This window comes from Hyaena hyaena, unplaced genomic scaffold, assembly GCF_003009895.1.
Source record: "Hyaena hyaena isolate Hyena2069 unplaced genomic scaffold, ASM300989v1 scaffold_274, whole genome shotgun sequence".
In the NCBI taxonomy this organism is placed as follows: domain Eukaryota; kingdom Metazoa; phylum Chordata; class Mammalia; order Carnivora; family Hyaenidae; genus Hyaena; species Hyaena hyaena.
Window position 1 is genome coordinate 1383436 of NW_024080907.1, and position 24276 is coordinate 1407711.

At 41.0% G+C, this 24276-nt stretch overlaps 1 long non-coding RNA gene across 1 annotated transcript in view; it reads right to left on the reverse strand.

The window, feature by feature from the left end:
- The window catches only part of LOC120241015, a 75335-nt gene extending 51284 nt beyond the window's left edge, over positions 1–24051 (reverse strand). Inside the window, exon 1 of the long non-coding RNA XR_005530813.1 lies at positions 23962–24051. This is a non-coding gene — a long non-coding RNA (uncharacterized LOC120241015). The remainder of the gene's footprint in view (positions 1–23961) is intronic.
- Positions 24052–24276: the final 225 nt, after the last annotated feature.

Below are 24276 nucleotides of genomic sequence, written 5' to 3' on the forward strand. Positions count from 1 at the left end.
AAATATGTGCAAAGGACAAGAGTGACCTTCTCATCGTCAAGGGCATGGCCATTTTTGCAGCCCATCTTACTTGACCCTGCTGAAGCTATGACACTACTGACCCCTCTACTTTTCTTGTTTTTCTCCCTTCTCTGGATTGTCACACTCTGTTCTACTGCTTCCCCTGATCCCATTCAAATCTTGTTAGACTCTATTTCTCCCTCCTAGTGCTCTCCTGCGGATGATCCTTCAGGCACTGGTCATGGTCTCTGGGATAATATTCAGGTTCCTTTGGATGGCATCCAAAGTCCTCCCGCTTCCTCTCCCTCTCAGACGATTTATCCCCTCCTCCACTGACCACATTCTCTCATCTATGTACCTTTACTGCATTTCTTTCCTCCTTTCTTGCTGCCTTACCTGTTTATCTTTTAGCAGCCAGCTCAGGTGTTACCTCATTCCCATGTCAGTCTTTCATGAACACACCTCATCTAAATTTCTAGAACACTCTGAGCATGTCGTAGGCTTTGCACTGATCACATTACATTGAAATGATCTGTGTCTGCTCCAGATAGTCAGTCCCTCGAAGCTGGGGACTGGACCTCTTAGCCCCCATATGCTTGATGCCTGGCAGAGCTTGGCATATAATAAATATTCATTTATGTTCGCTGAATGAGTAAATGAGTTAATGTATTAGTCAACAATTGATATATATGTATATAAATATAACATTATATCATATATATCTGTATTTATATCATGTATAGATGCAGTTGTGGCAAAATACATATGACATAAACATTTAAAGTGTGCAATTTAGTGACATTCAGTATCTTCACAATGCTGTGCAACCATCACCACCTTCTAGCTCCAGAGCATTTTTATCATGCCCCCCAAAAGTTCCTGTACCTATTAAGCAGTCATTTTTCATTCCAATGTCCCCCTAGCTCCTGGCAACCACTAATCTGCTTTCTGTTTCAAAGGATTTGCCTAGTCTGGATATACTATATAGGTATAAAATCTGGCATCTTTTGTGTCTGGCTTCTTTCACTTAGCGTAAGGTTTTTAAGGTTCTTTCACACCGTAACACGTATTGGCACTTCATTCCTTTTTGTGACTAAATAATATTCCACTGTATGGCTTTACTACGTTGTGTTTATGCACTCATCAACTGATGCACATTTGGGTTGTTTTCATCTCTTGGCTATGACAGACAGTGTTGCTATGAAGATTTATGTACCTGTTTTTGTTTGAACACCTGTTTTCAATTCTATTGGGTATATACCCAGGAGTAGAATTCTTGGGTCATATGGTAATTCTATGCTTAATTTATTGAGGAACTACCAAACTGTTTTCCATAGCAACTGCACCATTTCACATTTATATTTACATTATGATTTACAATACACGAGGGTTCCAATTTCTCTACATTCTTGTCAACATTTGTTACTTTCCATTTGTTTTTGGGTTGGTTTTTTGTTTTTTTTTTTTAGTATAGCCATCCTAGTGGGTGTGAGTGGTAGATATATTTTGAGGTATATGCTTAGCTTAAATGATTTCTATTTATAAATGCTTTATTGCCATCTGTAGAGGGTGGTTTTCAACAGCTACTTATGCCTAATGGGGCCCTGACCTCTGGTCATAGTTGATTCGATCCGAGATGGATTCCTGAGCCAATTTGAGCCAAAAGAGCTCTTTCCAGGGGAGTTTGTGTTTGAAAGAGAGGTACAGGGGAGAGAGACTTGGTTCCTGTGGCTGGAATATGAACTTGGGAGCTGTGGGTGTCTGTTTTTGATTTCAAATGTGGACAGAGCAGCAGAGGGAACTCTCCACAAACAAAGATGGGCACAAATACTTAGATATGGAAATGAAAGATGGAGAGAATACATATCCTCTGAGTTTCTGACAGTCTTCAAGTTCCCAGTTCTAGTCTTTCCTTAAGCCAATGAGATTCCTGCCCTTAGGGCCTATAAATTACCCTTCCTATTGTGGGTAAGCTAAGGCCAGTGAATTTCTATTTCTTGCAAGCAATAGCATCCAGGCCAACAACCACCCAGTAGCTCCCTCAAAATCTACTTGACCTAAGAGGGGCCCTCAAACTGTAGCCCAAAGTAGCTGCAAGGCTACTTTCATTTTCTGTGTCTCAAAAACCATTTCTTGTGACCTGAATGACCTTACCCCTGCCCCCCAACCCAAAGTAAATTTGGAGGCAAATCCAGTGTATTAATATCATCAAATATTCATGAAACATCTTCAAGGGCAGGGTGTCCAGCATTTTGCTACCACCTTGATGTGTCTTTTGGCATCTGTTCTAGAACTCTTTCAGCTCTCCAAGTGTCATGTTTTGTTGTTTTACTTATCACTGTAAATTTTCTCACTCTTAAAGAGTTTTTCAAGGGCAGGGAGGCAACATGGTGTGGAGGAAAGGACATTCAACTGGGAGTTTTGAAGAACAAAATCTTAGTCCTGCCACTAGCTTTGCTCTGTAATGCTGAGTAAATCATGAGACTCTCTTGATCTGTTTTCCCATCTGTGGAAGTGGGAGAGAAAAATAATACTTTCTCTGCCTACTTCACAGAGATGCAAGCTAAAATTAGGTCATGTATGTGAACATTTTATGAGACAAAGATATATAAACTGCTGTATCTATAATGTAATGAACTCACTTGATTTTTATCCCACTTCCAGACACCAAGTTCAATGTCCTTACTCAAAAACGACTTGAATTTAACTCTAGCTGCTTATTTTCTTCTTAAAATGTGACTTTGTATCTTCATCCATTTCTCCTGAACACTGATAATCCCTTTTAATATTACAAATAAAGGAAATGAGAGACATGCATCCTGTTCTGTTTTAAGGCAGACTAATTTCTTGCCATTTGTCATTTCTTAAGGACTGTACTTACTTTCCTTTAACCTAACATGCCTAATATGTGTCCACTGTGTATGCTGCCCATCACACAGTGGTTCCCAAACTTGTCTGCACCTTGGAATCAATGAGGAATACTGATTATTATTAATGCCTGTGTCCCTCCTAGAAATTGTGATGCAATTGATCTGTAGTGTAGCCTGTGGCTTTGGAATTTTAAAAGATCCCTAAATGAAGGACGCCTGGGTGGCTAGTCAGTTGAGCATCTGACTCTTGGATTTTGCTTGGGTCATGATCTCACAGTCATGAGATAGAGCCCCTTGTTGGGCTCCTTGCTGGACACAGAGCCTGCTTGGGATTCTCCATCTGTCCCTCCCCCACTCCTGCTCACTCATGCAGTCTCTCTCTCAAAAATAAATTTTAAAAAACATTAAAAAAATCATTTAAAAGATCCCCAAGTGATTCAAATGTAGAGCCAGGTTTGGGATCCACTGCCTTTAGGATTCTTCTTTTTTTTAAAAATCCAATTCTAATCTTTTGAGGATTAATTCCTAGCTAGGCTCTCACCTGAAACATTTCCTTTATAAATTGCTGTAGGAAACAACAAGGGATGAATCCTATATCCATCGCTTCTTCCTACTGTGATTGCCTTGAACTTCATCAGGTTAACTGAAATCCCTTCTGATAAATGCAGTGAAGCCATTAATGGAGGCTTCATTTATTCATATGCATGTTTCCTATTCTGCTGTGTTTTCCTCTAATAATTTAGTTATAATTTGCATGATACCTTTTTTTGTCCCCAATTCAAATGGCCTTTCACTGTCCCTGAGTGGTTGGCTAGGTCTGTCTACCTGCTGTCTGTCTTCACTTCTGGATGGACAAAATTTCCCTCTTTCCAGTTACATTATCTCCATATTCTGGGTCTAGCCAGACAGCTCAGTGAACTTGTTGTCATGGTTGCTTGGGCTACACCTCAGACTGAGATACTTCATAATTTGCAATCAGAATTAGTAAAGCAATTGTGCACTTTTTAGAAGTTATTTATGTGTGTATGTATGTATGTATTTATTTAGAAAGCACACGGGAGAGCATGAGCAGGAGAGGGGCAGAGAGGGAAAGAGAGAATCCTAAGCAGGCTCCGTGCTGTCAGTGTGGAGCCTGATGTGGGGCTCGATCTCACAAACCGTGAGATTTGACCTGAGCTGAAACCAAGAGTCTGATGCTTAACCTACTGAGGCACCCAGGCACCCCAGCAATTTTACACTTCTCATTTATCTAGTCCTGCCCGACTGGAGGCCAGGTTAGACTATTGATTCTGTAACATAAGCAAGCTCTGGTAGGGACCCTCTGATGGTGATGGCCAACACCATACCAGCTTTTGTAAGGAGCTAGAGCAGTTTCAGACCTGAACACAAATTTCCACAGGCCTCTCTTGAGCCACACCCTGACCCAGAGGAGTATGTGAGTTTCATCTCAACATGGATCTGAATTTTAAAATAAAAGCTATGACTGCTGTTTCACCAGGGCATCCTCCCCACTCGGGATGAGTCACTGTCTTTTATCTGCCTTGGCCCTCAGGGTTTATAACACCATCTGATTCCAGTGTGCGGGGATGACAGAAGAATGGATGCATTCAGTCAAACAAGTATTACTGAGTCCATATGGTGCCTGAGCCTGTGATGGCCCTCATTTCTCTCTTTTTCTTGTGGTTCACTACTTCCCCAACTGGCTAGAGCCAGAGTGTCAATTCCAATCAAGGGTGAGAGTTCAAATCCACCTGTGTCATCAACAGAGGGCCAAAAATCACTCACTCTCTCTTAATTCTCTTAATTATTTCAGTTGTTTAAATTCCTTTACTCTCTGTCTCTCCGAAGAAAACAATTTTTACATTAAAATATAATTTGAGGTATTTCAAACCAATTTATCATTACTATCAATGACTGAAACATAATAGTATTTCCCCCACTTTACCTTGCTTCAGGAGCCCAAGATAAGTCCAGAAAGGTTTATGATGCCTGAGGCTACAGTTACTTCTCTAGATTAGGGCAAACAAGGGCCACTTTACTTATGTATTATTAATGGAGGATCACTATTAATAATAAGTGAATCTACTGAGCATTTACTGTATGCCAGACACTATGCTAAGTCCTTTCCATAATTGATTTAAATTATCTCGTCCTAAATAAATAGGTATTATTCATTATCTCCCTTTTAAATATCAGAACACAGAAACTTAGGGAAGTTAAAGCTTACACAGCTAGTAGATGGCGGGACCCGAACTTGAGCCCATTCTGACTAGTTCAGAGTCTGTGCTTTTAATCCCTGAAGTCTTCTGAGGTCATCTCCTTTTATGGAAATGTGCTTGTGCCCCAGTAACACAGCTTTCCATGATTTTAAAAACTAAGGCCTGTATGACCATTGGGGTTGTAAACATGAGGCATCAATAGTTTAATGCACGTAATAGTTACTTGAGAAATAATTATCAATAGGTTGACTAACAAATGACATTTTATTCACCCAGATTCTGGATAGGGTTCTAGATGTTAGGAGAGGATGGAGGGGAGCCGATTTTGCCTCCTGGGGGAGGTTTGTGCAGACAGTTGCTTCAGCCATGACTGTATCCTGTCATTGCTCATTTCAAGTCTACTCTAAAAGGCTCCTTATTTCAAGACCCAATATAAGAGTGATGGAGCTGACTACAAGTCTGAGGACTGCTGAGGCTTTTGAAGGAAAAGATAACAATTACAGAAAATGAATCCTGTGGTTTAGAAAGAAATCAGCTGAACTTATGATCATTTTGTTCGTTCTTTTTTTTTTTTTTTTTAAGAAAGAAAAGAAGGAAAAAAACTGTTCTCATCACAAAGAAAACAATTTTGTTAGGCCTGGAGAATTACAGTCTATCCATGAAGACTTCAACTTTCTGAGATACCTAGATTTTTAGCACCAAAAGAGACCTGTAAAGATAGTTTTTTCATCTGAGTCCTGATTTTCACAGAAAGGAAACTGAGACCTGAAAGAATCTGAGGCACACAACAGTGCAAGCTAACCCCCAGTTTTCTTCTATTCTCTATCCCATGCCTTCCTTTTACTTTTGCTTTTTGAATGACAGGATATTCTAAGGCCACTGAGAGAGAATTAAACAATTTCTGCCTCTTTAAGAAAGGTCAGTAGAGGTCCAAAACTTCTAGAAAGAAAAGAGCCAATTATTTAATCTAATTTCAGGAACAGTCTTGATCTTATTAGCTTAGGGACTGAATAAGGAGGCAGAGGCTCTACAAAGTAAGATTTATTACTGCTTTCCATGAAAGCAGAGGGAAAATGAAAATTGGCTTAATGGGGATTTGGGGCTATAATGTAATTCTTGTCTCAGCTTAGAGAAACAATCCACAAACAAAAGGTCAATGGATCCTAGTAGTGATCTCCTGAGTCAGTGAGGAAAGGGGTCACCTCCCATTTCTCCTGGGATCCCTAGGACTAGAAGTTGCCTCTGTGGTATGGAAGCCTAGAAAGGAAGTAATCCATTGAACTCATATTGGCTTGGAAAGTGTGTTTAAAGTGCCACTGCTTCACCAGACCAGTGAAGCAATGAATAAGATTTTCTTACAGGGAAAATATCTAGCAAAGATGTGGCCAGATACTAATATGAGTTCCTAGGGGAAGAATCTGCAGTTGAAAATGGATAAAAGGAAGGGAGGTTGGCGTAGTATCAATTCAATAAGCATTTATTGAATACTAACTATGTAATAGACACCAAGAGATAAATTAAGCCTTCTCTGTTCCTGGAAATGCTTGCAGTTGAGTAGGAACTAGCAACCACAGAAGAACCTGTTCCCAGGATTCAGATGCCAATATACAAAACTGTCCAGTATCCCATAATTCATTTCCATTCCGAGACTTTTGTTCTGTTACAATTATTAGGCAACACAGTTCACTCCTGTGGGCTATAAAACTCCCCAACAAATTAGCAGCTCACAGATGTAACCCTAGCAGCTGGGTGCTGGGTGAGGCACACACATCCAGTCAAAGTCTGAAGATGCTTAAAAGAAGAAACAGAAAGTCAAGAGTCAACAGAAGCACCCAGTTTCCTTCCCCAGATGTCATCAGTGCAAATACACAGCAAACTCTATCCTAGTCCAGCTCACAAATTCAGCTTTCAGCGGCCACCTCACTCTATCAAGTCTTTAATTGGAAAGGGATTGCTTGCTTGTGTTTATAAAAAATAATAGCATTATCCATCATGGGATCTGACCCAGGCCAATGCCAGTTGGATCAATCAACCTTTTAAAAATATTTTTAGGATAAATATTCAGCTACAGTCATGAATTAAAGATGTGAGGGAGAGAAAAATAGTACAGAGCTTACAGTGGTTAACACTGGGTTTAAAACCAAAGTGTGATGTTGCATTAATCTTCTTGTTGAAGCCTCTTACGAATTGAGGAAAATTTGTTTTAAACATCTCTGTTCTGATAAACATTAAGGATTCTTTAATTTTGTGGAAAGTGAGGAGGGGAACGACTTCCATAGGGAAAGGGGAGGCAGGTCATGGCTAAATCAACCTCCAAACAACAGAATTTCCCTTTTTTAATTTTCTCATGTTTATTTATATATTTTGAGAGAGACAGAAAGAACACAAGCAGAGGAGGGACAGACAGAGGGGGGAGGGAGAGAGGGAGGGAGGGAGGGAGAGAGAGAGAGAGAGAGAGAGAGAGAGAGAGAATCCCAAGCAGGCTCTACACTGTCAGTGCAGAGTCCTATGCAGGGCTCAAACCCAGGAACCAGTAGATCATGACCTGAGCTGAAATCAAGAGTTAGATGCTTAACCTACTGTACCACTCAGGCGCCCCCCGAAACAAAAGAATTTTCTACTAAAACTGTGTATCTGGTTGCTAAATAATAAATGCCTTATTGGTAATTTTACTTATCCTCCTACAGACAGATATATTACCAAGTCACAAATCCTTGTGTATATACATAACAGTAGATGAAGTAAGTGGTGGTATCCACAGCCATTAGGGTAACTCTATGAGTCCTTAACTGAATTACCCATTGTTCTTCTGTATTTTCACAAGTCAAGTTATGTCAAAGATTTAGGAAGTAGCAGGCCTGGCTTCATGTGTTACACTGGATCTCTCACTCAGAAGGGTCCCATACCTGGGTACTGATGCTCAGCATTTGCCATCTTGAAACTGATAGTAATTTAATTTTTAATTTGTGTTAAGTAAAGTCTAATGGAACAATGGAGCATGTGCTCAGGGGGTTAGAGCCTTGACTTTCCTGCAGTCCTTTCTTCCTACACCTTCCTGACACCTTGGGATGGATTCTTGACCATCTGTCCCCTGTCCTCTAGGGACCTGAGCCTCCCCTGGCCTCCCCTTCCCCACTCCTGCCTTGTGATTGCTGCCACCCTCAGGTAGGGGTGGTGACCAGTTCCCATCAGAGGCAGGAGGCCTTTGTGCCACTGTTGCCCTCTGTTCCTGGCAAGGGCCTGCACACAGGTGTGAGGTGGGTCAGGTTGAGTGTGCATTCCAGGGCATCTCATGGTGGGGAAAAGTGGCAGCATTTCCTGCTCTGGGCTGGTAGTACTACAGTGCATTTGGTCAGCAAATTAGGAGCATCCTCTGATCCAGGTACTGAATGCAGCCAGCATGGAGGTTATAATCTCTCAGGGAGTCACCTATTGACCATGGGTTGGTGCAGAGGGCGTATGGGAAAGGGGAGATTAATTTCTTCCCCACTCCCAGCCAGGATCCTACATTTTCATTTTGTAATGGACCTTGTTGGCAAGTAGTCAACCTCGAAGACTGTGGGGGTAGGGAGAAGCCTACTTAAAAAAAATTTTTTTTAACGTTTATTTATTTTTTTGAGAGACAGAGAGTGAGCAGAGAGGGGCAGAGAGGGAGTGAGACACAGAATCTGTAGCAGGCTTCAGGCTCTGAGCTGTCAGCACAGAGTCCAATGCAGAGTTTGAACTCACAAACTGCGAGATCATGACCTGAGCCAAAGCCAGACGCTTAACCCACTGAACCACCCAGGTGCCCTGAAGCCTACTTTTTAATATGATTTTTATTTGGCATCTAAGTTGGTATAAAACCTGTTGGTAACTACATAACAAGAAAAAAAATAAGTTCCTACCCTGAAGGGCTTCTCATCTAGTTGGAAATAGATGAAATTGACATAGATAAAATAACAAGGTTCCTCTATAAAGGATATATTATTAGAGAGGGGTCCTGAAAGTAGTATTTAAGTCTGGACGTGAGCAAAGAGGATCCCTGGTAAATGTGCTCCAAAATGTAGAGAGGCTAGTACAACCTTACAATGTACCCTGACATGATCCTTGTATGTTTTTGGTTCAAGGCCACTCACTCACAGCTTCTGGGGGGAGGACCATCTTGGTTTGAGAGGAATGTGAGAACAGGCATGGCTGACATGGATGATGGAGGAGAGAATTGCAGAAGAAGAGAAAATGGGTTTAAGCCTCCTTGCTGTGTACACTAAGGTACACAGAGAGGCTGCTACTATTTAACATGGCAAGCCACTCCAAGTTCTTTCTAGACGGGCAAAGACAGAACAAAGGGAGCTGACCTTATGTTTAAGCAAATGACGGAGTAAAGTCAGGTTTCACAGTGAGCTCTGTTATGACGGAAAAGCAAATATTCTCTGGTGAAGGCTGACTTAATTAGACATTTTAATAATTCATGAGTCTTTAAAATGTTTGCCAGAAGATTCAGAGCTCAGATTCTGCTTCTGGTATTTAGTTCTGGGTTTTCTCTATAACAAATTATGCTGCTTCATGGAGCAATGGCAGGAACAAGCCTGGGAATGTGAAGTTTGGTTTGGCCAGACTGGCACAGTTCTTAACCTTTTGGGACTTAGAATCTCTTTGAGAATCTGGTGAGAGTTTTAGACCCTGGGTCTAAGAAAATGTATGTAAATTCAGTGTCTTACAGACTCCCAGAAGTCTTTCTTGAACTCCAGCTTAAGAATCTACAGTTTAGATGATTTCTAAGGACTCTAACATCTTTTTAACCTTCCCACAAGCCAGTCTGTCAATATGTCACCTGGAAATGCTGTGACTCTTCAGGCTTGCAGGCAAGCAGTCTCATGTGGATGTTTGCAAAATGGGAAATGCAAAACACAGTATTTGTTCATTAGGTTGCAGCAATGCTAATGCAGAAAAGAGGACTGAATGAATCAAAAGCCATGAGTCAGCTCCCTCCCCGCCACCTGCCAGCAAGCAGCCTGCTGTAGCCGAGGGGTTGAGCTGGAAGTCAGATAGCCTGGAGCCCTCAAACCCTGGCCCAGGCATTTTCTGTCTGTGACTTGGGGGACCCACTTAACCTCTCTTAGCCTCAGTTTCTTCATTTGTAAAATGAGGCCAATAAGATGTATCCTATGTGTCATGTTCAGAGGAAGAACTGAGGCAACCTTTGTAAATTAGGTATAGTTCCTGGGCCATAGTAATGCTCAGTAAAGGTAGTTCATTCCCCTGATCTCACCCACAAGGAGGAGAGGTGCTGTGAATTGAATGCTGTGGGAGGGGAGAGACTGAGGAGTGGCTGGGAGCTCTCTATGAATTCTATGGATATGTGGTTCCTCTCCCGCTCCCTGTTTCCCATAAGACTTCCCTAAAGGAATGTGGGCTGGGTTCAGCTCAGGAGGCTGGGGCAGGACCCTGTGTGGCAGCCTTGGTCTGGAGGATCTCCCTGTCTTCTCCGCTCTATTGCTGCTTGGGAGTGTGGAAGCTGCAGGAAACGAAGGGGGAGATCCTGGGCTTTTTCTGGCTGCAGGCCTGACTGCAGCAGAGAAGAGAAAGAGGCGGGTGAGGGAGGTAGTCTCCCTTCTTCTCCATTTCTGAGCAAGCAGTCTGTGTGTTATTTAGGAGCCCACAGTGAAGCTGGGGCTGGTCCTGGGGGACATGCAGAGCTTGGCAAGATGCTCAGAGACTGCACAACTTTGACATGAAATAAGACAAGCTCCAGGACGGAGAGTGGAAGGGATGGATGCACAACGTCCTGTTCAATATGGAGTCCAGATGGGAGGGGGCATGAAGGCAGGATGGTGAAAAGAACACTTAGGCAATGCCAGGTACCTAACGTGCACTAGGTCTCACTCTCACATCACACTCCAGGGTACATGCTCTAAGCCTTTATCGTACGATGAGGAAACTGAAGCTCAGAGAGGTAGTGATTCACTCAGAGGCAATAGCTGCTAAGTGGTGCTAGGGCATTCAAACCAGGTCTGCTGCCTCTGAAATCCTTCCTCCCCATTCTCCATTCAGGTTGATTAGGTGAAATGGGAGGTCTTCACAGTCCTCACTCTGAGACCTGTGAAGCCATTACCAGTTGCGTACAACGCTATGCGCAGAATCCAAGCTCGGTAAATATTTGCTCCGTGAATGAGGAGGAGAGAATGCTCTAGGCAGTTCTAGGCATTCACGTGCACTGTTTACTTTTCTTCCCACATTCTCCCATGAGGAATCCTCATCCCTCCCTTCCCTCAACTGAAAACAAACTCAGAGTGGAATGAGTGAAGTGCCTGGATTACACAGAGCCTGTCCCAGAGACTGATGGTAGATCAGTGAAAAGCAGGTCTGCAGCGGGCAGCAGCAGGGAAGCTTCAGCCCAGTTTGGGCCTCTGCCAGGGAGGAACCCTGTCATCCTAAGGAATTTTCTGAGCAGAGTCTCCGGACCTGATTTGTGTTTTGTTTTTTTTTTTTAATTTTTTTAATGTTTTATTTATTTCTAGGAGAGAGAGAGAGAGAGACAGCGTGAGCAGGGGAGGGTCAGAGAGAGAGGGAGTCACAGACTCTGAAACAGGCTCCAGGCTCTGAGCTGGCAGTCAGCACAGAGCCCGACGTGGGGCTCGAACCCACGGACTGCGGGATCATGACCTAAGAGAAAGTCGGATGCTTAACCGACTAAGCCACCCAGGTGCCCCTCCTGACCTGATTTGTAACTAGTGATGTGAATGTATTACCTAGAGCTGAGTGCCAAGCAGAGAGCAAAATGAGACCACCTCTCCATTCATTTCCAGCCACTGATTCAATGATGTTGATAAACTGTGATTTTTAAATGGAAAGGGCTTTGTCATCATGATTTTTCAATAAAATTCTAGCCGAGCTCTTTATTTCCTGACCAAGGCCCTAGGGGATCAATTTTAACATGCTGGACATGACATAATCCCCAGGGTCAGCTTTTTATTTCATTGCCATCATAAGGTTATCAGAGTTGTAGCTAGAATTTACCTTAAATAATAGACTTTCGGATGGTAAGAGCCTGTATTATTATTTACACTTAGTAAAGTCCCTTTGGATAGTAAGAACCAACATAATATTAATTTTCTTGCTGTCACTGACAATATGAATTGGTTTTGTGTAAGAACCAGGAGCTCATTGGATTGAATTTAGGAAATTGGAAAAACAAATTTGACTTTAGTGGGTTTGAATGATTACGATGTAATAAACATATAAAGGCTAGGAAGCTAATTTATCATTGCTTTCAGTTTTATTTATTTGAAACTCCTTCATGGTTGGTATAAACAGGCTTTATTAAAGATTATGAATTCAATTTCCAAATGAGTTGTAAATGGCTTTCTATAGAGAGATTACTTGATTTGTTGTTTTCCTGAATAAAACATGTTTTTGCCCAGTGGGGTTATGTAGCCTATATATCCATACTGGAGCATCATTCTGTTGAGTTTGGCATCTATGATGTGCAACGTTTGATTTGTTCTCTGATCTATTTGTCTTCACTTTCTTTAATAAACACCGAGACCAAATGCATAACCTCTTAAGACCTGCACTTCAATGAATCATAAGAGAATGTCTGTCTGTGTGGCAGTTTATCATTTGAATGATAATTCTGGTTCCCTCTAAAAATATTAAAGTGTCTGCTCTTCAAAATAGACTGCTGTGAGAGACATGAGGGATGCTGTGGGTCACTGATGAGGAATCATAATTGACCTTAGTTGTTGCATGGTAACAGACTCTCTGGGTATTAGATCATTGCATACTGCAGAACTACCAACACAATTGCCCTCGGAGGGGAAAATTTTGCATTTGCGAATAGGAAACTAGATATAGCAGACTCTTGTAGAAAGGCAGTCTGTCAGGAGAGCTGGAACCTCTCTGAAGATGGCCCTCCAGAGCCTGCCATATTGCAAAAGGCTGTTCAATTTCAATCCTTTCACAAAAGCATTGTAACTTTTATAGCCCAGTGCCTACTAGAATAATGCACTGCACAAATGAAAACACTGTAAAGGGAATTAGTATCCACGTGAAGTATCTCAGAATGCTGAAGCTGGGTAGGACCTTGGGAGGCCATTTATTTTCACTATCTCAAGCCAGTTGGCATATTTGCATGTATTAAAGCTACTGTCTAATGAGCTAGAAAAACTAATTGCCTTAAGAGAGAGGATTCTCTTATTTATATATATATATACACACATATATATATATTTATTTATTTGGTTGAGATAGAAAGAGAGAGAGAGGGCACAAGCAGGGGGGAGGGTCAGAGGGAGAAAGAGAGAATCCTAGAGAGAATTGATGCAGGGCTTCATCCCACAACCCTGAGATCATGACCTGAGCCCAAATCAAGGCTGGATAGCCAACCGACTGAGCCACCCAGGCACCCCAAAAGATAAGATTCTATCTCTCTCCAAAGTTCTTGCTTAAACCCCAAACTTCCTCTCCTCTTATTAAACTCTCAAACATCCAAGTTTGCCACTTCCCACTTCCCATTGGAAGATAATTCTTTTCCCAAGATGCTTCAAATAATCCTAAAGCCCAGGCTTTTTGGATCACCTCAGCAATAAGACATTGTATGGCCCCCAATCCAGCTTTACCTCTGATTGGTCTGAATGTCCCAGTTGTCTCCCTTGTCTTGGATTCTTTCAGGTGTCCATCACTGCACCTAGCATAGAGTGGGTACTCAACTTTTCTTGCTGCTGTCAGTTAACACATTCTTAGTGGGACCTTCCAATTTGATATAAATTTATGACTTTGGTTTGGCTCTCAGTAAACCTGCTTTCTCAATTCCAACCACTATTTTGTTGTCTGACAGGAGATTATTTCCATTATCTGTCTGTAGTCCAATGTATCCTAGAAAACACGGATGGAAACCCTGCCTTCGGAAAGTTTTTAGTCTACTGACATAAAAAAGAACTACTTGGAATTCTTGTATCATATAGGTTGTCTTGAATTGTATTCTAGATGTTACATGTTTATAGATTTTGCATCTCAAGTTAGAACAGTCTTCCATTTCTTTTTATTTCACATAGTTTCTAGAACAGTGCTGGGCACTAGTAGGTACTTAGTAAGCAATGAATGGATGATGACTGTATTCTGTGTTCAAAGGCAGAAAAGTGCTGTGGATAGGTGTGGATGTCAGATAGAGATGAGTCAGAAATCTAATTCTGAGAGCTACTAGCTGTGTGACTGGGCAAATTATGTAAATCCTTTAAGGCTCAGCTATTCCATCTGTAAACTTGGATGATTGTAGAACTGACTCTATAAGTTTGCCATGAAGATTAAATGTGATACTAAATGTAAAATGGCTAGCACAGAAACTAGAATTTAGTGTTTGAAAAATGTTAGCTACTATTATTATAATCATGAGTGATAAAAACTGGGGCACAGGGTCTCTATTGTCAGTGCAAAGCCCACTTCGGATCCTCTCTCTCCTTCTCTCTCCCCCCACTTCAAAAATAAATAAAACATAAAAAAAATAGAAGTGATAAAAACACATACAAGGAGGTGAGGAGGGTAAGAAATAGGGGTTACTGGAGTTACTATGGATGGACTAGAAGGTTAGAAGAATTTTAAAGAGGGCAGGGGTGGAAGTCAGCTGTGTATAGTATAGAAGGGATTCATTTGGTAGTCAGGGAAACTGGGTTCTAAACTGCTCTTCCTTCATATTCATGCAGGACCTTGGGCAATCCCCTCATCTTTAGGGACTACATTAAATGACCTCTGAAATCTCTTCCCACTCAAACCAATCTATAACTTGAGGAAAAATATTCTAAGGGTGTTTCTCCCCACCCCCCTCACTAAAAGGGACCTTAAAATCAAGAGATCCTGTGACTGATTTGCAATCTGATGTCCAGAAAGGCTATGAAACTTGCCCCAAGATCACAGAGCAGTTGGTGGTGACTTGGATACAAATCCCTACCTCTAAGACCCTGTGCAGCGATGTGTCCTCTATATGATATCAAATGACTGGAAGACAGGAGAAGGTATAGCCCAAGAGACACTTGCTGGGGCAGGGGAAATACAGTGCAGGGCTTGTTGGGATATACTATCACCGGATATAAAGGGACACACCTGAAAAAGACCTCTGGTCCACAACTAAGAGTTTTAATATGATAAAGGTAACTAGAAATCACTGGTAAGTAAAATTATTCCAATTTTACTTATTATTAAATGATATAGGGGCACATGGGTGGCTCAGTTAATTAAGTGTCTGACTCTTGATTTTGGCTCAGGTCATGATCTCACAGTTCGTGAGTTCAAGTCCCATATTGGTCTCTGCACTGGCAGTGCAGGGCCTGCTTGGGACTCTCTGTCTGTCTCCCTCTCTTTCTCTGCCTCTTCCCTGCTTGCTCTCTATCTCTCTCAAAATAAATAAACATTTAAAAAAGGACACAGTAAATCTAGACAAAATTTATTCAAATAAACTTAAATATGAACATGAGAGATAAATTAACATGGGAGTTTCCTATACAATAGTAAAAAAATAGTCTTTTGAGTCCATATAATATTGGAAAGGTTTTTGGGGACCTAGGGTAGCTACCCTCCCTTTTTCTCTCCTGACCTTGGAATCACCCTATGCCAAGCACTGAACTATGAGATTAAAGCAAAGTTCCTGGTCTCCCCAAGGTCTTGCTGCCTTCAGGGAAGTAAGCAGGTGTGAGGATGGGAGGGGGGACTGCGGGAAGACATGGTCTCTCTGCCAAGGGCAGTTGTGGCTGCATCCTCCTGGCTGGGGTCTTGCTTTTCTCTTGTCCTGGCCCTGTCTATCTAGGCCTTTCACCTGCAGCTTCCAAATGGGCTTTGTGATATTATATATTTTCCAGTTTGACTCAGTACTCCCAATTCACACTCATAAATATGATACCTTGTGAAAGGACTGAAGGAGATGCTAAGAGCTACACAGAGAGAACACAAAGAATCAAGCACTGAGAGCAAGGATCCAGAATAAAGTCTGCACTGAGAAGAAAAACTTCTGAGGATCTAAGGAAAGCCATTGAAGTGTTTATGGATAGGCTGAATACAACAAATAGAGAATGATGACTTCTTACAGGTTTGGAATGAAATACATTGGACGTCTCTGAGGATCCTTGAATAAAATGGCTGATTCTAGATCCAGGCAGAGAAAGTAGAAGTTAGCCTGGAATATTTTGTGTCAGAAAGCAACTACTACTCAAAACTTGATAGAGATAGGTCAAAAAAACCATAGGAATTCGCCTGAACAGCAACTATGGACAAATTTGGGACAACTTGAGTACCAAAACCTAAAATAAATGTAATTGATTATAATACAGTGAATTAAAAAAAACACAATTAATAGTAATGTTCTTAAAAGGAGAGAATAAGAGAGGAAAAAATATTTTATACAAAAAGAATATAAGCTAATACATATGGGAGAGATTACAGAATTAGAAAGACCATATGCAACCCTCAATGTAACTATATTATCAGATGATGATCATCGATGCATGATAAAATCACTAGGTGAAGAACTGCTGGGGAAAGGATATTTATATGTTATCAGAATATCACGCCACAGGTTACTTATCAATTAAATGTGGAAAACACATCCTTATGATGGTGAGGTCTGGTAGATGCCATCTTAACTACATGATCAAATTCATCATCACTAAGAATGGAACATTGGCTCTTATGTGCTCTTAAGATGATGCAGTATAAAATACACAATATTGCCTGTGAAGTATTTTTGCCAAAAGTCTTCAACAAGAAACTCATCAAGCCTTTAGTCCTAAATTCTAGTTTGTAGGAAGTACAGGGGATAGAGAAACACATTAAATAATACTATGATAAAGCGATCAGATGAATCTAGAATGCAGTCGTTTTAAGAGAAAACTGTTCTGGATCCTTTAAAATATCAATGTGGTGAAAAACAGAGGAAGGGAAATTATCTACATTAAAATTAGAATCCTAAATAGACATAAAGTACAACCCTTTGTCAAATCCTAGTTAAAAAATAAATAAAACAGCTATAAAATGATTTTGGAGACAATTAGGGAAATTTAAGTATAGATTGTATCTAAGATAATATATAATTTTTAAAGGGATTTTTTAAAGTTTATTTACTTATTTTGAGAAAGGGAGAGTACGCACATGTGCACACGAGCTGTGTTGGGGCACAGAAGGAGAGAGAGAATCCCAAGCAGGCTCCATGCTATCAGCACGGTGCAGGGCTAGAACTCTCACACTGAACCACGAGATCATGACCTGAGCTCAATGACCAATCTATGCAGGTGCCCCATTACATAATATTTTTAAAGATGTAATAACAGTATTGTGGTTTTGTAGGAGAATATCCTTCTTTATAGGTGAAATACAGTGAAATTCACAGCTGAATTTCTTTCTTTCAAATGTTTCATCCAAAAAAAAATTTGTCAGTCAGTGTGTGTGTACAGAGAGAGACAGAGACAGAGACAGAGAAAGAGAAAGCAAATGCTAGCCTTTGCTGAATCGAAGTGGATAGTTTATGAATGGTTTATTGTACCATTCTTTCAATTTTTCCATACATTTGAAAATTTTCAAAATAGAGAACTAAATTTCTGAGAAAATATGTGATAGTTAAAAAAAATGCTTGCATCTAGAAAAAAAGAAGCTCTTTCATTCCTAATCAATCCTGTTACTGTAATCGGGGCACATCTATGTCTCCCTCAGCCCCCACATGAATGGCAGGGGCTGTGACTCTTTTCACTTTGGAACCAATGAAAGCAAGAATGTCGCAGTAAAATACAGAAGATGTTTTCTCTAAGTGACTCCCATTTTTCTCATGGAGAGAGGAAACCTAGCTCCCTCCTTCCAGGAAAGATGGTGGAAAATCACAAGACATGATAATTCCCCAGCAAGTAAACTTTCTTTTATTAATATGACTTCATGGCATCAAAAATAAAAACAACATGAGGAACTCAGCAAGTCCAGATACTAACCCATAGCAAGTCCCATACTAACACAAGCTCTACTAGGGTGCATCTGATCCTATAGCCACATCAAGCTGTGAACCTTCTTTACAGACTGTCTGGCCCCTGGTTCCTGATTTCTCTATAAAAGAGAGGTCAGTGAATCTCAAACAGAGCAAAATGGCAGATGGGCTTCCAAACTGAAATTGTTACTGAGAGTTTCATGGAAGATATAGTACATAGTATGATTCAGAGCACACACTAAAGAAAACTGAAATATAGAAAATGAAAGAAAGAAAATAGGCAATTAGATAGTTTAGAACATTTAAAAATCTTTTTTCAAAGCAGACAATGATTTACTACAAGTTCCATGAGGAGAACCCAGAATTGCTGGCTAGTTAAATGGGAACTAGAAAAAAATGTGAAGAAGGGAAGAAAGGACCCCAATAGTGTCAACTTTAGAGCCATGAGAATGGGAATCCTAATTGTTTAAAACAAAGGATAATCACAAACCAAGCTAGTATGGAGAAAATGAAATTAAAAATTTGAGGTACATATTTGAGGTTAAAATTCAAGGTTGCAGAGAATTCACACCTCCATATAGGTCCCCATGCTGCCAATAGAATACCAACCATGACATAAATCACCTTTTTTCTGTGAAACCATTCACTGTTGAAAGCATAATTGTTTTAGCTTAATTATGTGGTGGTTAACTGCTTTATTCTTATTTCATCAAGCTAACCCAATCTGAACCTTAAATTTTCTAAATGAGAAAAAATACAGTTTGAAAATTGCCTAAACAATTATACAATGACACAAAGAATCCAAAGATGAAAATTACATTTGATTAAATATATATTTAGAATTTTCAAATTTATTTAAATAATACATTAGAAGATGAGATTGTCTTGCTGGCTACTTTCTATTTTACTTTTTATTTATTTATTTAAAGTTTATTTATTTTGAGAGAGAAAGAGAGCATGTGAAAGCAAGGGAGGAGCAGAGAGAGAGGACCCCAAGCAGGTTTCATGCTGTCAGCACAGAGCCCGATGTGGGGCTCGATCTCATGAATGGTGAGATTACGACCTGAGCCAAAATCAAGAGTTGGACACTTAATTGACTGAGCCACCCAGGTGCCCTGCTTTATTATTTATAAGACAACTCACACTTTATAATAATTTTCTGAGTGATTTTTAAAAGCCACGTGGAAAAGGAAAATGGAAAATGATAATATCTTTGTCCATTCATCTACTTATTCATTCGACAAAATTTACTGGGCATCAACTGGGTCCCTGCACGAAGCAAGGTGATAAGCATGCAAACATAAATTATGGTCCCTTAAGGGACTCAGGTGGTGTCGCCAACTTATAAGGAAATAGAACCATAAGGTGTTGTAAGGATATTTTGAGAGAGAGTGATTATTTCTCTTTGGGCTAAGGGGAGATGGCTGGTGGATCAGGAAGACATCACAGGGTATATGATGCTTGTGCCAAGGATGAGTGGAAAAGTGTAGAAGAATGTTCTAGGCAGAAGGAGCAGCACGAGGAAAGACAAAGAGTAGAAAACAGTGTAGTGTATGCAGATATCTGCAAATAGTTCAGTGTGGCTTGGGTGACAGGGTAGAGGGAGGTGCACAGGTTGGGGTGAAAATATGAGAGGTTCAGGTTGGATGTGGTTTTAGGGCCTGGGGACCTCCAGAAGAGTTGCCAGTAGGCATTTTCAGGAGTGCAAGAGAGGGCTCTGGCCTAGCCTCCCTTTAGAGAGCCTGGTTGTGGCCCTCCTTCAAATATACCTCTAGATAAAGGGCCAAGAGGACATCCCACCTAGAACCCACATTTCCCCACCCCTTAAGACTATTCTCTGTCCCTAGGATTAGGAGATTCCTTGATCAAATAGCACTGACCCTGCTTCCCATGTAGGCTTGCTCCTCAGGTCCACTCTCCAAAGAGCAAACTGTGTCTCTAGGGTGCATGTCTCTAGGCCCTGAAGGATGGACAAGAGGCAACTATTTGTGGGGCTATCGATAGAGCCTGCTCAAGACCATAATGTCCACACAAGTGAATGCAAGACCTCTCCCAGTGTGGATGGAGCTGGGGGTGAGAAGAGAAACAGGTAGGCTGTGGGTTAGAGGATGACTTCCTTATACTTCCACAGTTTGGTCGGTGAGTCCAAGATTCTAACATTGGCCACGGCCCTTTGGGTGATTAAGAAAGTTTCTGTCAGGGGCGCCTGGGTGGCTTAGTCGGTTGGGCGTCCGACTTTCGCTTAGGTCATGATCTCGCGGTTCGTGGGTTCGAGCCCCGCGTCGGGCTCTGTGCTGACAGCCAGCTCAGAGCCTGGAGCCTGTTTCAGTCTGTGACTCCCTCTCTCTGACCCTCCCCTGCTCATGCTGTCTCTCTCTCTCTCTCCTAGAAATAAAATAAAAATATAAAAAAAAAAAAAAAAAAAGAAAGTTTCTGTCAAGGTAGAAGAACAGAGCATATTTGTTTGTTAACTTGAGCATATTTAACATATGCTACATAAGACTCAGTTTGTACTCTTGACTGAGCCCACAAATGTTAGGGCCAGCCTGAGTGGCCAGAAATACAATCAGGAATTTAGGGAAGACTTTACCTCTGGCCACCCATATTTGGAGGTCATCAGCACTGAAACAATGCTATGGGAGTGCGGAGTTTGCTCAGGGCAGGTGTCAAAAGTCACAAGGAAGAGAGCCATGACTTAAACCTGGAGGCACATTACCTTTTAAGTGACAGGTGCAGGAGCCAGCCAAGGAGCTTGAAAGAAACTGCCAGAGAAGTAGAGGTACTAGGAAGGGGTCATTCCCGAAGCCAAGAGAGAAGAGTATTTCATGAGGAATGAAATGGTCAACAATATGGACAATGTATGTAATGTGATGGGCACAGTGCCTGGCCCATGGTGAGCACTCAATCATCAGTGGCTGTGAATGTGCTAATGATGATGTCAATGATGGAGGTGGTAATGATATCTCATTCCTCTGTGCGTCTTCTCCCTGCCTCAAACACCTTCTCCTTTTTCTCTCTCTCTACTCAAATTGCTATATATCACATTCTCTAGGAAATCATTCCCTTGGCCCATTAGGTTATCCTCCTACATACTCCCGTAGTCTCCTATGCTCATTCTTATCACTGCACATTCAGCAAGTAGTAGGCTACTGGTATTTACTGATTGAGTGGTCACAGTTTCTAAGGTGCCCAATCATACTGGTTTGCCTGGAACTGTCTGGTTTTAGCACTGAAAGTCCTATGTCCCAGAAAACCTTCAGCTTTAGGCAAACCTAGATGGTCACCCTAAAATGACATCTCAATTTTTTTGAATGAGCAAATAAATAAAAGGCAGTAGGTCAATATCAAAGCTAATGGCCCTCAATTTTTCCTGTGTGTATACGAGGATAAGCCCATACAGGATGTCCTTTCCATACTCTTTTTACCTCTTAACGAACTAAGGATGCTGTGGGTAAGACATTCTCATGACCTGGTTGGATTCCTGTCCCAGCTCTGCTCTGCCCCATAATCCTTGTAAAGGACAGCTGCACCTTCTCAACCAGGGGGCCTTATCCGATCCACAGAACAAGAAAATGATTTGAGTACTATTTTCTCAATTCTTTCAAAATTGACATACAAGTGCCATTTTAGATGCATAGGAGCATAGCTGATGCATACTGTTGATGCCTTAGGGCATTTAGGGCTTAATTCTTTCACCTGTCAAGAATGACATGGGACCTACAATCAAGAATGCTGCTCTGATCGGCCTCTACCCTTGTTGGTTAGCACAGCTGGCTGGAGGAGAGAAACTATGGGAAAGAAATATCAAAGGATGGGGCTTGTGTTATCTGTGCTCTGCAAATTGAGGAACTGGGGCCTGGAGAGGAAGTGCATTCTCATTTTCCCAAGATGGACAAAGGTAGAAGGCTGTGAGATCTCACCAGTCAGGAAGGGGAAAAAGAAAGACAACCAATCACCTCCGTGGCTTTGACGTGATGGTTGTCATCAACTTTGCTTCTCAGTTGGCAATTGCCAAAGTCACGCTGCACTGTATGTCATCTTGTGGAAGACAAATGCTCTATAAATAAATTGACTTGGAACAGTCTCAAATACACATAAACCACAATGGCTTTAAATGTAAGTCTTGACTTTTTTCTCATTTTCTTTCTCATTTTGGAGAGATCAGCAAGGAAGTTTCTGCAAGAGAGGCCTTACTGAAATTCAGCCTAAGAAACCAAGAACTTTCCTGTAGTCTCTTTGACATGCTTCATTACCAAGTATTTGTTTAAAAGCTTATTGATTCAATACCTACAACTCTAAGCATGCACCCGTATATTACACTTAAGCTTTTGCATTATACGTTATACATGAATCCTTTTAAAAATTCATTTTCTAGAAGAGGTGATTATTCATTTTGTCATTCAATTTCCTATCATTAAAAATTTCATATGTAAAATCATGCATGCTGATGGGGTACTGTGTGAAGAGAGAATATTTTTAGTGACTAAGCTGAGAGAAAAGCTTGTTGATGGCTCTTCCATCTGAGCAAGAATCAGAGACAAATTTCTGAGGAATAAATGCCTTGGAAGACTTGGGAGCTACCAGAATGAAGAGTACAGGAACCATGGCCATAGGGCCATAGCTCAGATTCTGAAGCAGAGGTACCCACTTTTAACCAACGTTCTCAATGGTATTTCATTTGTGTGATAAAGTTAATTACCTCCCCCACCCCTGCCTCATCATATCACTACATTAGCAAGGACAACAGAAGCACAGGATCCTGAGTTTTCATTAAATAGTCATTCATCTGAAAGGAAAGTCATAGTGCCACCAATACTAATTGAAAAAGCATTTACTTTATGTTTGATTTGCATGACTGAAAGAAAGAGGATCCATCCTTGGCCTAGTAAATACTTTTGATGGTAGAAAGAAATGTCTAAATAGGCTAAAGGATGTTAAATTCCACTGAAGCTTTCCAAGTATGTGCAGAGAGCAGTTACAAAACATCTTGGTCTTGCTGGGCAACCTTCTTCTCAGTAGGCAAGGTTTCACCTTGGCCTGCTAAAAATGCTGGTCACTTAGGTTTCAGGGGTCCACAGGCCTATGCTTTTTACTGGGAAATTTTAAGGCTTAGTGTGGCCTAAGATGATTCCTTCTGGACAGCAGCTCTACCAACAACCTTCTTGAGGAACTGCAGTCTGAGCATTAAACCCTAGTTCCTTCCTAACTTCCCAGCAACCCTCTCCTGTGCCTGGCTAGTTCTAGTAATGTCTAACCACTGGCAGCTCTTCCACCGTGCCACGCAATCAACTGCATGTCTCTAGGCCTTTGCTCTGTTTTCTTTCATCTGGAACTTGTTTCTCTCTTCCTCTTTGCCTTTTGATTGTTTCCTAGACCATTTATCATAGCAGACTCAATTTAGGAGTTATCTTCTTCAGAAATCCTTTTTGGAACCTCTGTGGTAAGCTAAGGTCCTCTCCTTTGTGCCTTGTAAACTCCTTTTATGGTAACAATTACGTTGCAGTCAAATAGAATTCACACAGTAGGTGTTCACGACCTGATTATTAAATGTTCCAGGTTATGAATGCCCTTACTTATTTGGGGGTGGGACTAAGGAGCTAATTAAAAAAAAAATGTGTGCCTTAAAATACACATAAAATTGACCACCTTAACCATTTTTAAGTGTACAGTTCAGTGATATTAAATACATCCATAATGTACAAACATCTCCACCATCCATCCTTCTAACTCTTTTCACTTGTAGATATGAAACTCCATACCCATTAAACAGTAACTCCCCAGCCCCCCTGCCCCAGACCCTGGTAATCACAATCTAATAATCTACTGGTAAGTCCCTAGTAGATTACTACCTGTCTCTGTGTGATTTTGACTATTTTAAGTACCTCAGATTAATGGAATCATACAGTATCTTTTTGTGACTGGCTTATTTCTCACTTACCACATAACGTCCTCAAGCTTCATTCATGTGGCGGCATGTTGTAGAATTCCCTTCCTTTTCAAGGCTGAATAACATTCTATTGTATGTACATATCACATTTTGCTTATCCATCCCACTGATGGACATTTGTGTTGCTTCCAAATTTTCGCTACAGTGAATAACGCTGCCTTAAACGTGGGCATACCAATAGCTCTTCAAGATGCTACTTTTTCTTCTGGGTACCTACCTAGAAGTAGAATTGTTGGATTATATGGGAATTCTCTTTTAATTTTTAACCCTTTAAAAAAAACTGCCATACTGTTTTTCCACAGTGGT